This window comes from Aedes albopictus, chromosome 3 (assembly GCF_035046485.1).
Source record: "Aedes albopictus strain Foshan chromosome 3, AalbF5, whole genome shotgun sequence".
Taxonomy (NCBI): Eukaryota; Metazoa; Arthropoda; class Insecta; order Diptera; family Culicidae; genus Aedes; species Aedes albopictus.
In genome coordinates, this window is record NC_085138.1 from 342,144,446 (window position 1) to 342,156,428 (window position 11,983).

At 38.2% G+C, this 11,983-nt stretch overlaps 1 long non-coding RNA gene across 1 annotated transcript; it reads left to right on the top strand.

Annotated features, from left to right (window-relative positions):
* The first annotated feature begins 10,950 nt into the window (after positions 1-10,950).
* On the top strand, positions 10,951-11,657 carry LOC109424664 (uncharacterized). The gene is made up of 3 exons (XR_009995753.1): positions 10,951-11,176; positions 11,237-11,293; positions 11,622-11,657. It is a non-coding gene; the product is annotated as an uncharacterized LOC109424664 (long non-coding RNA).
* Positions 11,658-11,983: the final 326 nt, after the last annotated feature.

The window sequence follows — 11,983 nt, forward strand, 5'->3', positions numbered from 1 at the left end:
ACACATCCAAAATACCGATCACGGTTATCCGCGAAAACCCGTTTTTGGGTAAAAACAAAGAAGAGTACACGGAAAAAACAGATTACCTAAAAAATACGTTAAAAGAACGCAAAAATAAGTATACCGCTTGAACTTTTTACCCAGCAGTGGGTTGTTTTCTCGCTCTCCCGCTCGCATTGTTGTCAAAAACAAAGCGAGAAGCAGCTACCTAGCCGAAAATGTCCGTGCGAGAAGCCAAATTTGGGTTCTTTGTCGTTTACCGAAAAATGGGTTTATTTCAACCCACTAGGGTACTTCGAAAGTTAACCCTTTATAAGGCAGTGGCAACTATATTGCCACCTTATACACATATTTTTTTCTGTTCGCTTAGATTTTTTTTACAACTTCTGTTTTAATTGATGAACACATTAGGTCTTTGTGAACACTCATGATTTTTTTGGGCCATAACAAATATGAATGGGCTTTTTTAGAACAAAATGTCTCTCCAAAAACTGCCATTTTTGAGTGCATGAAGGTTTATAAGCTCGAAATTCTGTTATAGAGAGCGAATTGAAAATCGAATGATGGGGGATGAAAGGCCTATGTTCCTTTTACTTGTGGACAAAATTTCAACTTGATTGCTTCATTACTTTTAGAAACTCAGCCTTTTGAAAAAATGTACTATAATAAATGGGCATGTACTAAAATTGACATATCGTCCAAAATAATTGACCAATCGAGTTCAAATCCATACAAGCAACTCATGAATATTAGGGCAATAACCTGTCAAAAAAATCAGCATGATTGATAAACGCATCACAAAATAACAACATTTTAAACTTTGTTGACAAAAAGTTGAAATTTAGACCATTTTTTTTTTCATACAAAATCGATCATTGAATTTTTTGAAAATAAAAACGTTTTTGTTCATTACACCACATGTACTTTATATTCCAATGTAGAACGAGTGGATTCCGTGCCTGGTTCTCTCGGCCTTATAAAGGGTTAACGCTAGGTAGAAAGAACTTTGCGATGGGTTGCATTTTTCTGCCGGCATCAAACGGAAACTACCCACTCAGAGCTTTAACGCGGTATAGCCAAAGTTGGGTTCTCGCACGGAAGAGCCGGTGTTGCGTACAGTTTCAGTACGCTTGCTGCTGAGTGGAACTGGTAACCCAGAAGCAATTGTGGGGTGCATAAGCGGCGGCGCGGAGGTCGACGGTGGATATAAATTTACGACTCGGCAGTGTCGTTTAGTCCGTGAACGAAGTAGGACCTGCACTCCGGTTAGGAGCTACGTCTGTCGCGAGAGCAAATACTACACTGTAAGGTTAAATATGTAATATGAATTCATGTAATAATAGTTTAATAAATTTGCAGTATTGAAGCTGCTCGAAATAGAAGCTGCTGTCGGTATGTGGTTTAGTTCAGGGACAAGTCGTCCTAACAAACTTCAATAAGTGTAATTCATCAGCCAGAAGCATCCCGCCATGGAAAGTACGTTGAGAGAACTTTCCCTTCTAGAAGAGAAGAGCGCGCTATGGCGGAAGCATCAACAAGAGCAGAGTGAGTTGCGGCGAAAATGTTATGAAGAGGAACAACGCCGAATTGAAGAAGAGTACCAGCGAGAACTGGTGAAGATTGATGAAGAATTCCGAAGGGCCGCGCAGAAAATGAAGTCAGACTTCAGCGCCCAGAGGAGAGCAGTGTTACTGCAACATAATGGGGATAAGGTCAGCGAGGAAACGGTGGAGGAGCCGCATCCAAATGACAAAACCCAGCCAAAAAATGACTGCTCTAAAACATCGTATCCAAAAAAAGATTCTCCAGTGTCTGTTCCGCAAAGCGCCATCAGCTGTGATGAAGAGTGTGCAGCACACACAAAGCGCGGAGAGATCAGCAAAATATTACCAGCTGATTTTACAGCTGTTTCTTTCGTCAGCATCCGATCGCTGACGTCATCGGCCAACAGGAGCAAACGAATCAGGCGGTGCACTCGTGTATACGAAAACGGATCGGATCAACCCGCTCGCCGCCGCCGCGGTAGAAAGCGAGGCGATCGTCATCAATTGAAAACGTTGCTGTTTGATCCCGGTGGGTATTGTGTTGCATCAGTGGAACGAGTCGGCTTGGTTTGGGTGTACCTACCGCAATTTGCATCTACGGCGGTACGGTGCTGCCATCTGTGCTGTGTAGGAAAACGATGCCATTCAAGTATTTGGAAAACTAGTCCGTCACCAGTTCCACGGGGGGGAATGTTGCGTACAGTTTCAGTACGCTTGCTGCTGAGTGGAACTGGTAACTTAGAAGCAATTGTGGGGTGCATAAGCGGCGGCGCGGAGGTCGACGGTGGATATAAATTTACGACTCGGCAGTGTCGTTTAGTCTGTGAACGAAATAGGACCTGCACTCCGGTTAGGAGCTACGTCTGTCGCGAGAGCAAATACTACACTGTAAGATTAAATATGTAATATGAATTCATGTAATAATAGTGTAGGAATTTCTTTCACTTATTATCATATATTACAAGTATTCTTTTTTCAATTCAATTCAACTTTTTTTTTTCAATTTATTTCACCATTTTTTCAAACTTCTACTTTTCACAATAAAACAAAACCACCATCACTCAACGCATCTGTCTCTAAACTGCCCCGACATCCTTCGACTCACCGTTCACCTTTTTCGTCTCTCCTTTTTCTCTCTATTTCGTTTTTCTCTCGCACACGCGAACCCTTCGTGCTGTTCGATTGAAGCTGCTGCAAGCCTACGCTCGGAGACTCTTGCGCGCTGTTGCCAATTTTCATCATCCGTGTTCTGTTTCCTTCTCCCGAGTGACTTGTGTTGTATACCACACTGATACGAATTGTTCGACAACATTTCGTATGATATATTGTATATAGCGCAGGACCGACATTTGAATACGCACAGTTACATTACAATATTTATTTCAAGCATTAGCATTTTTATTTAATATTATTCATTACTACATCCTCCTCCTCTCCTACTCTTAAAATGACAAATACAAAAAAACTGTTAGTATGAACCTATTGTGTTATTTTATACAACACTCCAGTCGATGTATAAGTCCTGAAAAAAAAAATGTTATTATACCTGTTGGATACGAAACGAAATGGAAGAAAAAATAAAAAAAATCTGAAAATAGAAAAATGTGTTAATTACAAGGGGAGAAACACTTGTTTCAAGTTTTCAGCATACGTATTATATCAGCTGTAGCTACTTACTTGTATAAATATAGAACAATAAATAACAGTTATGAATTATATTTGCATCAATAATTATTGATATCAAAAAACATATTAAAGTTATTGCAGCAAGCCACTATGATATAAAACAACATTGTTTGTTCTGATTCACCCAAATTAAACACCATCTTTCTGACGCGCCAACCCGCTCGACGATAGGATTTTTTTTTTCAGACACACCTCATGTCATTTTTTCAGACATATCTATTGTCATCTTTCAGACACATTTCATGTCACCTATCAGATATATCTAGTGTCATCTATCAGACATATCTAGTATCCTTTTTCAGACACATCTCATGTCATCTTTCAGACAGATCTAGTGCCATCTATCAGAAAAAAATCGTGTCATCTTTCTATGTATATATCTTGTTTAATTTTCCTAACACGTCTCATGTCATCTTTCAGACATTTTTAGTGCCATCTTTCAGACACATCTCATGTCATCTTTTATACATATCTAGTATGTACCATCTTCCTAACACGTCTCATGTCATCTTTCTGACATATTTTGTGCCATCTTTCAGACACGTATCATGTCAACTTTCAGACATATCTAGTGCCATCTTTCAGACACATCTCATGTCATCTTTCAGACATATCCAGTGCCATCTTTCAGACACGTCTCATGTCATCTTTCAAACATATCTAGTGCCATCTTCCTAACACGTCTCATGCGATATTTCAGACATATTCAGTGCCACATCTCACGTCATCTTTCAGACATATCTAGTGTCATCTTTCAGACACGTTTCATGTCATCTTTCAGACATATCTAGTGTCATCTTTCAGACATATCTAGTGTCATCTTTCAAACACGTCTCATGTCATCTTTCAGACAAATCTAGTGCCATCTTTCAGACACGTATCATGTCATCTTTCAGACATATCTAGTGTCATCTTTCAGACACGTCTCATGTCATCTTTCAGACATATCTAGTGTCATCTTTCAGACACGTCGCATGTCATCTTTCAGACATATCTATTGTCATCTTTCAGACACGTCTCATAACATCTTTCAGAAATATCTAGTGTCATCTTTCAGACACGTCTAATGTCATCTTTACGACATGTCTGGTGCCGTTCTTTCAGACACGTATCATGTAATCTTTCAGACATATCTAGTGTCATCTTTCAGACATATCTAGTGTCATCTTTCAAACACGTCTCATGTCATCTTTCAGACAAATCTAGTGCCATCTTTCAGACATATCTAGTGTCATCTTTCAAACACGTCTCATGTCATCTTTCAGAAATATCTAGTGTCATCTTTCAGACACGTCTTATGTCATCTTTACGACATGTCTAGTGCCGTTCTTTCAGACACGTATCATGTCATCTTTCAGACATATCTAGTGCCATCTTTCAGACATATCTAGTGTCATCTTTCAAACACGTCTCATGTCATCTTTCAGACAAATCTAGTGCCATCTTTCAGACACGTATCATGTCATCTTTCAGACATATCTAATGTCATCTTTCAGACACGTCTCATGTCATCTTTCAGACAAATCTAGTGCCATCTTTCAGACACGTATCATGTCATCTTTCAGACAAATCTAGTGCCATCTTTCAGACACGTATCATGTCATCTTTCAGACATATCTAGTGTCATCTTTCAGACACGTCTCATGTCATTTTTTCAGACATATCTAATGTCATCTTTCAGACACGTATCATGTCATCTTTCAGACAAATCTAGTGCCATCTTTCAGACACGTATCATGTCATCTTTCAGACAAATCTTGTGCCATCTTTCAGACACGTATCATGTCATCTTTCAGACATATCTAGTGTCATCTTTCAGACACGTCTCATGTCATCTTTCAGACAAATCTAGTGCCATCTTTCAGACACGTATCATGTCATCTTTCAGACAAATCTAGTGCCATCTTTCAAACACGTATCATGTCATCTTTCAGACATATCTAGTGTCATCTTTCAGACACGTCTCATGTCATTTTTCAGACATATCTAGTGTCATCTTTCAGACACGTCTCATGTCATCTTTCAGACATATCTAGTGTCATCTTTCAGACACGTCTCATAACATCTATCAGAAATATCTAGTGTCATCTTTCAGACACGTCTCATGTCATCTTTCAGACATATCTAGTGTCATCTTTCAGACACGTCTCATGTCATCTTTCAGACAAATCTAGTGCCATCTTTCAGACACGTATCATGTCATCTTTCAGACAAATCTAGTGCCATCTTTCAGACACGTTTCATGCCATCTTTCAGACATATCTAGTGTCATCTTTCAGACACGTCTCATGTCATCTTTCAGACATATCTAGTGTCATCTTTCAGACACGTCTCATGTCATCTTTAAGACATATCTAGTGTCATCTTTCAGACACGTCTCATAACATCTATCAGAAATATCTAGTGTCATCTTTCAGACACGTCTCATGTCATCTTTCAGACATATCTAGAGTCATCTTTCAGACACGTTTCATGTCATCTTTCAGACATATCTAGAGTCATCTTTCAGGCACAGATCTCAAAACTTACGTGGATTGAGGTTTTCAAGCTCAATGTTTCCAATAAAGCATCATATTCCATCGTTTCATTCAGTATTCCTTGCCACAGTCTTATTCATTCTCAATCTCCGATCTCAAAACTTTCTTGGATTAAGGTTTTCAAGCTCAAAGAATCCAATTAAGCATCAAAACCAGAAAATATTCCATCGTTTCATTTAGTATTCCATGCCACAGTCTTATTCATTCTCAATCTCCGATCTCAAAACTTTCTTGGATTGAGGTTTTCAAGCTCAATGTTTCCAATAAAGCATCAAAACCAGAAAATATTCCATCGTTCTATTTAGTATTCCTTGCCACAGTCTTATTCATTCTCAATCTCCGATCTCAAAACTTTCTTGGATTGAGGTTTTCAAGCTCAATGTTTCCAATAAAGCATCAAAACCAGAAAATATTCCATTATTTTATTTAGTATTCCATGCCACAGTCTTATTCATTCTCAATCTCCGATCTTAAAACTATCTTGGATTGAGGTTTTCAAGCTCAATGTTTCCAATAAAGCATCAAAACCAGAATATATTCCATCGTTTCATTTAGTATTCCTTGCCACAGTCTTATTCATTCTCAATCTCCGATCTTAAAACTTTCTTGGATTGAGGTTTTCAAGCTCAATGTTTCCAATAAAGCATCAAAACCAGAAAATATTCCATCATTTCATTTAGTGTTCCATGCCACAGTCTTATTCATTCTCAATCTCCGATCTCAAAACTTTCTTGGATTGAGGTTTTCAAGCTCAATGTTTCCAATAAAGCATCAAAACCAGAAAATATTCCATCATTTCATTTAGTATTCCATGCCACAGACCTATTCATTCTCAATCTCCGATCTCAAAACTTTCTTGGATTGAGGTTTTCAAGCTCAATGATTTCAATAAAGCATCAAAACCAGAAAATATTCCATCATTTCATTTAGTATTCCATGCCACAGTCTTATTCATTCTCAATCTCCGATCTCAAAACTTTCTTGGATTGAGGTTTTTTAAGCTCAATGTTTCCAATAAAGCATCAAAACCAAAAAATATTCCATCATTTCATTTAGTATTCCATGCCACAGTCTTATTCATTCTCAATCTCCGATCTCAAAACTTTCTTGGATTGAGGTTTTTAAGCTCAATGTTTCCAATAAAGCATCAAAACCAGAACATATTCCATCGTTCATTAAGTATTCCTTGCCACAGTCTTATTCATTCTCAATCTCCGATCTCAAAACTTTCTTGGATTGAGGTTTTCAAGCTCAATGTTTCCAATAAAGCATCAAAACCAGAAAATATTCCATCATTTCATTTAGTATTCCATGTCACAGTCTTATTCATTCTCAATCTCCGATCTCAAAACTTTCTTGGATTGAGGTTTTCAAGCTCAATGATTCCTATAAAGCATCAAAACCAGAAAATATTCCATCATTTCATTTAGTATTCCATGCCACAGTCTTATTCATTCTCAATCTCCGATCTCAAAACTTTCTTGGATTGAGGTTTTCAAGCTCAATGTTTCCAATAAAGCATCAAAACCAGAAAATATTCCATCATTTCATTTAGTATTCCATGCCACAGTCTTATTCATTTTCAATCTCCGATCTTAAAACTTTCTTGGATTGAGGTTTTCAAGCTCAATGATTGCAATAAAGCATCAAAACCAGAAAATATTCCATCATTTCATTTAGTATTCCATGCCACAGTCTTATTCATTTTCAATCTCCGATCTCAAAACTTTCTTGGATTGAGGTTTTCAAGCTCAATGATTCCAATAAAGCATCAAAACCAGAATATATTCCACCGTTTCATTTAGTATTCCTTGCCATAGTCTTATTCATTCTCAATCTCCGATCTCAAAACTTTCTTGGATTGAGGTTTTCAAGCTCAATGTTTCCAATAAAGCATCAAAACCAGAAAATATTCCATCGTTTCATTAAGTATTCCTTGCCACAGTCTTATTCATTCTCAATCTCCGATCTCAAAACTTTCTTGGATTGAGGTTTTCAAGCTCAATGATTCCAATAAAGCATCAAAACCAGAATATATTCCACCGTTTCATTTAGTATTCCTTGCCACAGTCTTATTCATTCTCAATCTCCGATCTCAAAACTTTCTTGGATTGAGGTTTTCAAGCTCAATGTTTCCAATAAAGCATCAAAACCAGAAAATATTCCATCGTTTCATTTAGTATTCCTTGCCACAGTCTTATTCATTCTCAATCTCCGATCTCAAAACTTTCTTGGATTGAGGTTTTCAAGCTCAATGCTTCCAATAAAACATCAAAACCAGAAAATATTCCATCATTTCATTTAGTATTCCTTGCCACAGTCTTATTCATTTTCAATCTCCGATCTTAAAACTTTCTTGGATTGAGGTTTTCAAGCTCAATGTTTCCAATAAAGCATCAAAACCAGAATATATTCCATCGTTTCATTTAGTATTCCATGCCACAGTCTCGGCCACAGTCTTATTCAGTCTCAATCTATGATCTCAAAACTTTCTTGGATTGAGGTTTTCAAGCTCAATGTTTCCAAAAAGCATCAAAACCAGAAAATATTCCATCATTCCATTTAGTATTCCATGCCACAGTCTTATTTAGTCTCAATCTCCGATCCCAAAACTTTCTTGGATTGAGGTTTTCAAGCTCAATGTTTCCAATAAAGCATCAAAACCAGAAAATATTCCATCATTCCATTTAGTATTCCATGCCACAGTCTTATTCAGTCTCAATCTCCGATCTCAAAACTTTCTTGGATTGAGGTTTTCAAGCTCAATGATTCCAATAAAGCATAAAAACCAGAATATATTCCTTCATTTCATTTAGTATTCCATGCTTCAGTCTTATTCAGTCTCAATCTCCGATCTCAAAACTTTCTTGGATTGAGGTTTTCAAGCTCAATGTTTCCAAAAAGCATCAAAACCAGAACATATTCCATCGTTCATTAAGTATTCCTTGCCACAGTCTTATTCATTCTCAATCTCCGATCTCAAAACTTTCTTGGATTGAGGTTTTCATGCTCAATGTTTCCAATAAAGCATCAAAACCAGAAAATATTCCATCATTCCATTTAGTATTCCATGCCACAGTCTTATTTAGTCTCAATCTCCGATCCCAAAACTTTCTTGGATTGAGGTTTTCAAGCTCAATGTTTCCAATAAGCATCAAAACCAGAAAGTATTCCATCATTCCATGCCACAGTCTCATTCAGTCTCAATCTCCGATCTCAAAACTTTCTTGGATTGAGGTTTTCAAGCTCAATGATTCCAATAAAGCATCAAAACCAGAAAATATTCCTTCATTTCATTTAGTATTCCATGCTTCAGTCTTATTCAGTCTCAATCTCCGATCTCAAAACTTTCTTGGATTGAGGTTTTCAAGCTCAATGCTTCCAATAAAGCATCAAAACCAGAAAATATTCCATCATTTCATTTAGTATTTCTTGCCACAGACTTATTCAGTCTCAATCTCCGATCTCAAAACTTTCTTGGATTGAGGTTTTCAAGCTCAATGATTCCAATAAAGCATCAAAACCAGAAAATATTGCATAGCTACATTCATATGTATTTAAAAAAATCCAAAATAAAACATTCCAATCAGCACTACTCATCACAATTTATTTATGATTTCCATTCACAATCTCTGATTCAAGTACACAATTATTATTACGCATACCGCAATTTGCTAGTTTAAAGTCACTTTATTTAAATAGTTTTTTTTTTTTGAAGTTGTAATATCTTCCGCATAAAAAATATTGTCGCGCTTATCTTAGATTCTCAACAAGCTGCGTTCGAAACGCGCAGTCTCAGATCGCGCCAGACCGCGCACGTATGATTTGTACACGGTGTGCACCTTGGCTAAAACTGTTTTGCAGCCGCCGGGTGGAGCTGTCAGCCGCCGTGTACAAATCAAACGGCGCAATCTTATGGCGGCTGACTCAGATCAGCAGGATCTGAGTGATTAAGCTAGGATGCACAATAAATGGTAAGCTACTAATTTCCTTTGGAAGTACATCCCAACATAAGCCTCAATTTTATTAATTTTAAATTGGGTTAATTGCACTCACTTTTGAGTATTTTCGTTCCTCCGTGTTAGACAACGCAGTCAAAAACTATAGCAAACAAAGCACCAAACCACGCGCGAGCCGAAAATGAAAGCACGAACTACTCGCCCAAGTGCTTAATTATAACAATACAGCGACAACGATGAAGCACCTGCCGTCATTATGGAAATGCCCACCAAACTGCGAAAATCATCATCCCACATTATTGGTACAACAACACAACAATCAAGCACGAATCTTAACTGCTGCGTCCTGCGTTTGCATGGACAAAATAAATCACGTCTCTGCTTGACGACACCACGTACCACATTCCGATAATCTGATCGAAAAAATGTAAATTCGTACTTACCAACTGCGCCATTGTAGGAATTTCTTTCACTTATTATCATATATTACAAGTATTCTTTTTTCAATTCAATTCAACTTTTTTTTTTCAATTTATTTCACCATTTTTTCAAACTTCTACTTTTCACAATAAAACAAAACCACCATCACTCAACGCATCTGTCTCTAAACTGCCCCGACATCCTTCGACTCACCGTTCACCTTTTTCGTCTCTCCTTTTTCTCTCTATTTCGTTTTTCTCTCGCACACGCGAACCCTTCGTGCTGTTCGATTGAAGCTGCTGCAAGCCTACGCTCGGAGACTCTTGCGCGCTGTTGCCAATTTTCATCATCCGTGTTCTGTTTCCTTCTCCCGAGTGACTTGTGTTGTATACCACACTGATACGAATTGTTCGACAACATTTCGTATGATATATTGTATATAGCGCAGGACCGACATTTGAATACGCACAGTTACATTACAATATTTATTTCAAGCATTAGCATTTTTATTTAATATTATTCATTACTACAAATAGTTTAATAAATTTGCAGTATTGAAGCTGCTCGAAATAGAAGCTGCTGTCGGTATGTGGTTTAGTTCAGGGACAAGTCGTCCTAACAGCCGGTATGAGTGAAAAGAACCTATATTTGGGTTGATTTCTGGTTCCGTGTATGCCTTATGCTGCATGGGCCAACCCTGTACGCTGTTGTCATCGGCGATGATGACAGCCGTCATCCTTCGACGGTCCCCCGTGATTGACGTTTCGCGAATCGTCGTCGTGCGTGTTGTTTGTTCCGTCGTGCCGTGCAGTGTGCGGTGTTTCAAGAGATTGCGTGAGAATTTTCTGACCGTTTTCCAGACAGAATTGCATTTATTGCGCGCCGTGAAACCTGCAGATAACCCCCCCCACAAAAATGTTCCGCATGGAGTTGCCCCCGAACGATGCCGCCGAGGAGAAGCGCAAGGTCCGGAAAGCGGTCCAGTCCAATCTGTTCGCCTTTGTTGCACTGTGCGTCGCCATCCGGATCGGTAAGAACCTTGTCGCACCGGAAAGCGCCGTTTCCTGACTTATGTTTTCTTGTATTGTAGCTCCTCTGCTGTTGAACCGACCCAGCACGGTGTAGGAAACCAGATAGCGTTAATTGGGTTCTTTAGGGGTACCCGGATTATTCCATAATCGGATTCTCCGCCCCAAAACTAGTCTAAATCCAAAATTTCATAATTTTTGGAGTCCAGGAACTATTTTTAAAATGCATTTAAAGTTTGTATGGGGAAATTTTTTTGTTCGGGTCGAACTGTCATTTTAGCGATTGAACTGTCATTCTATCCACGAAAGTTAAAACTGTTTTGTTAATTTGACCTTCAAAACAAAGGTATTGGAATCCAATAAATTGACGTAATACTCAGAAAAATGAGCTCTTTCGCTTAGGCTATAGAAAATAGCAATATTTTATTCATTAAACAACCCAATTAGGAGGACATTCGTGGAATAAACGGCTTTAAAATTTAATGAACCACGAGTCTTTATTTTGGGTGCTTTACATAATACATAGCTCCATGTATCATGCGAGTGCTTGCAACGCTACATTTAATGGTGTAGCGTCTTGTGTGTGACGCGCTAGTTTAGGGTGGTCGAGAAGTCGCCAACTACACAGTGCCTATTCGATTATTATGCCTAGAGTGCCTTTAACTTAGAGTGGCGTCAATGTCAAAATTGGAACAAAGATCATGTGTCAAATTGCTGTCAAATCCATACAAACGCGCGTTCCAAACGAGCAGGAGATCTGTCAAAATCGGAATATGACGCTACTCTCAGTTGTCCATTTCTGATCAGTT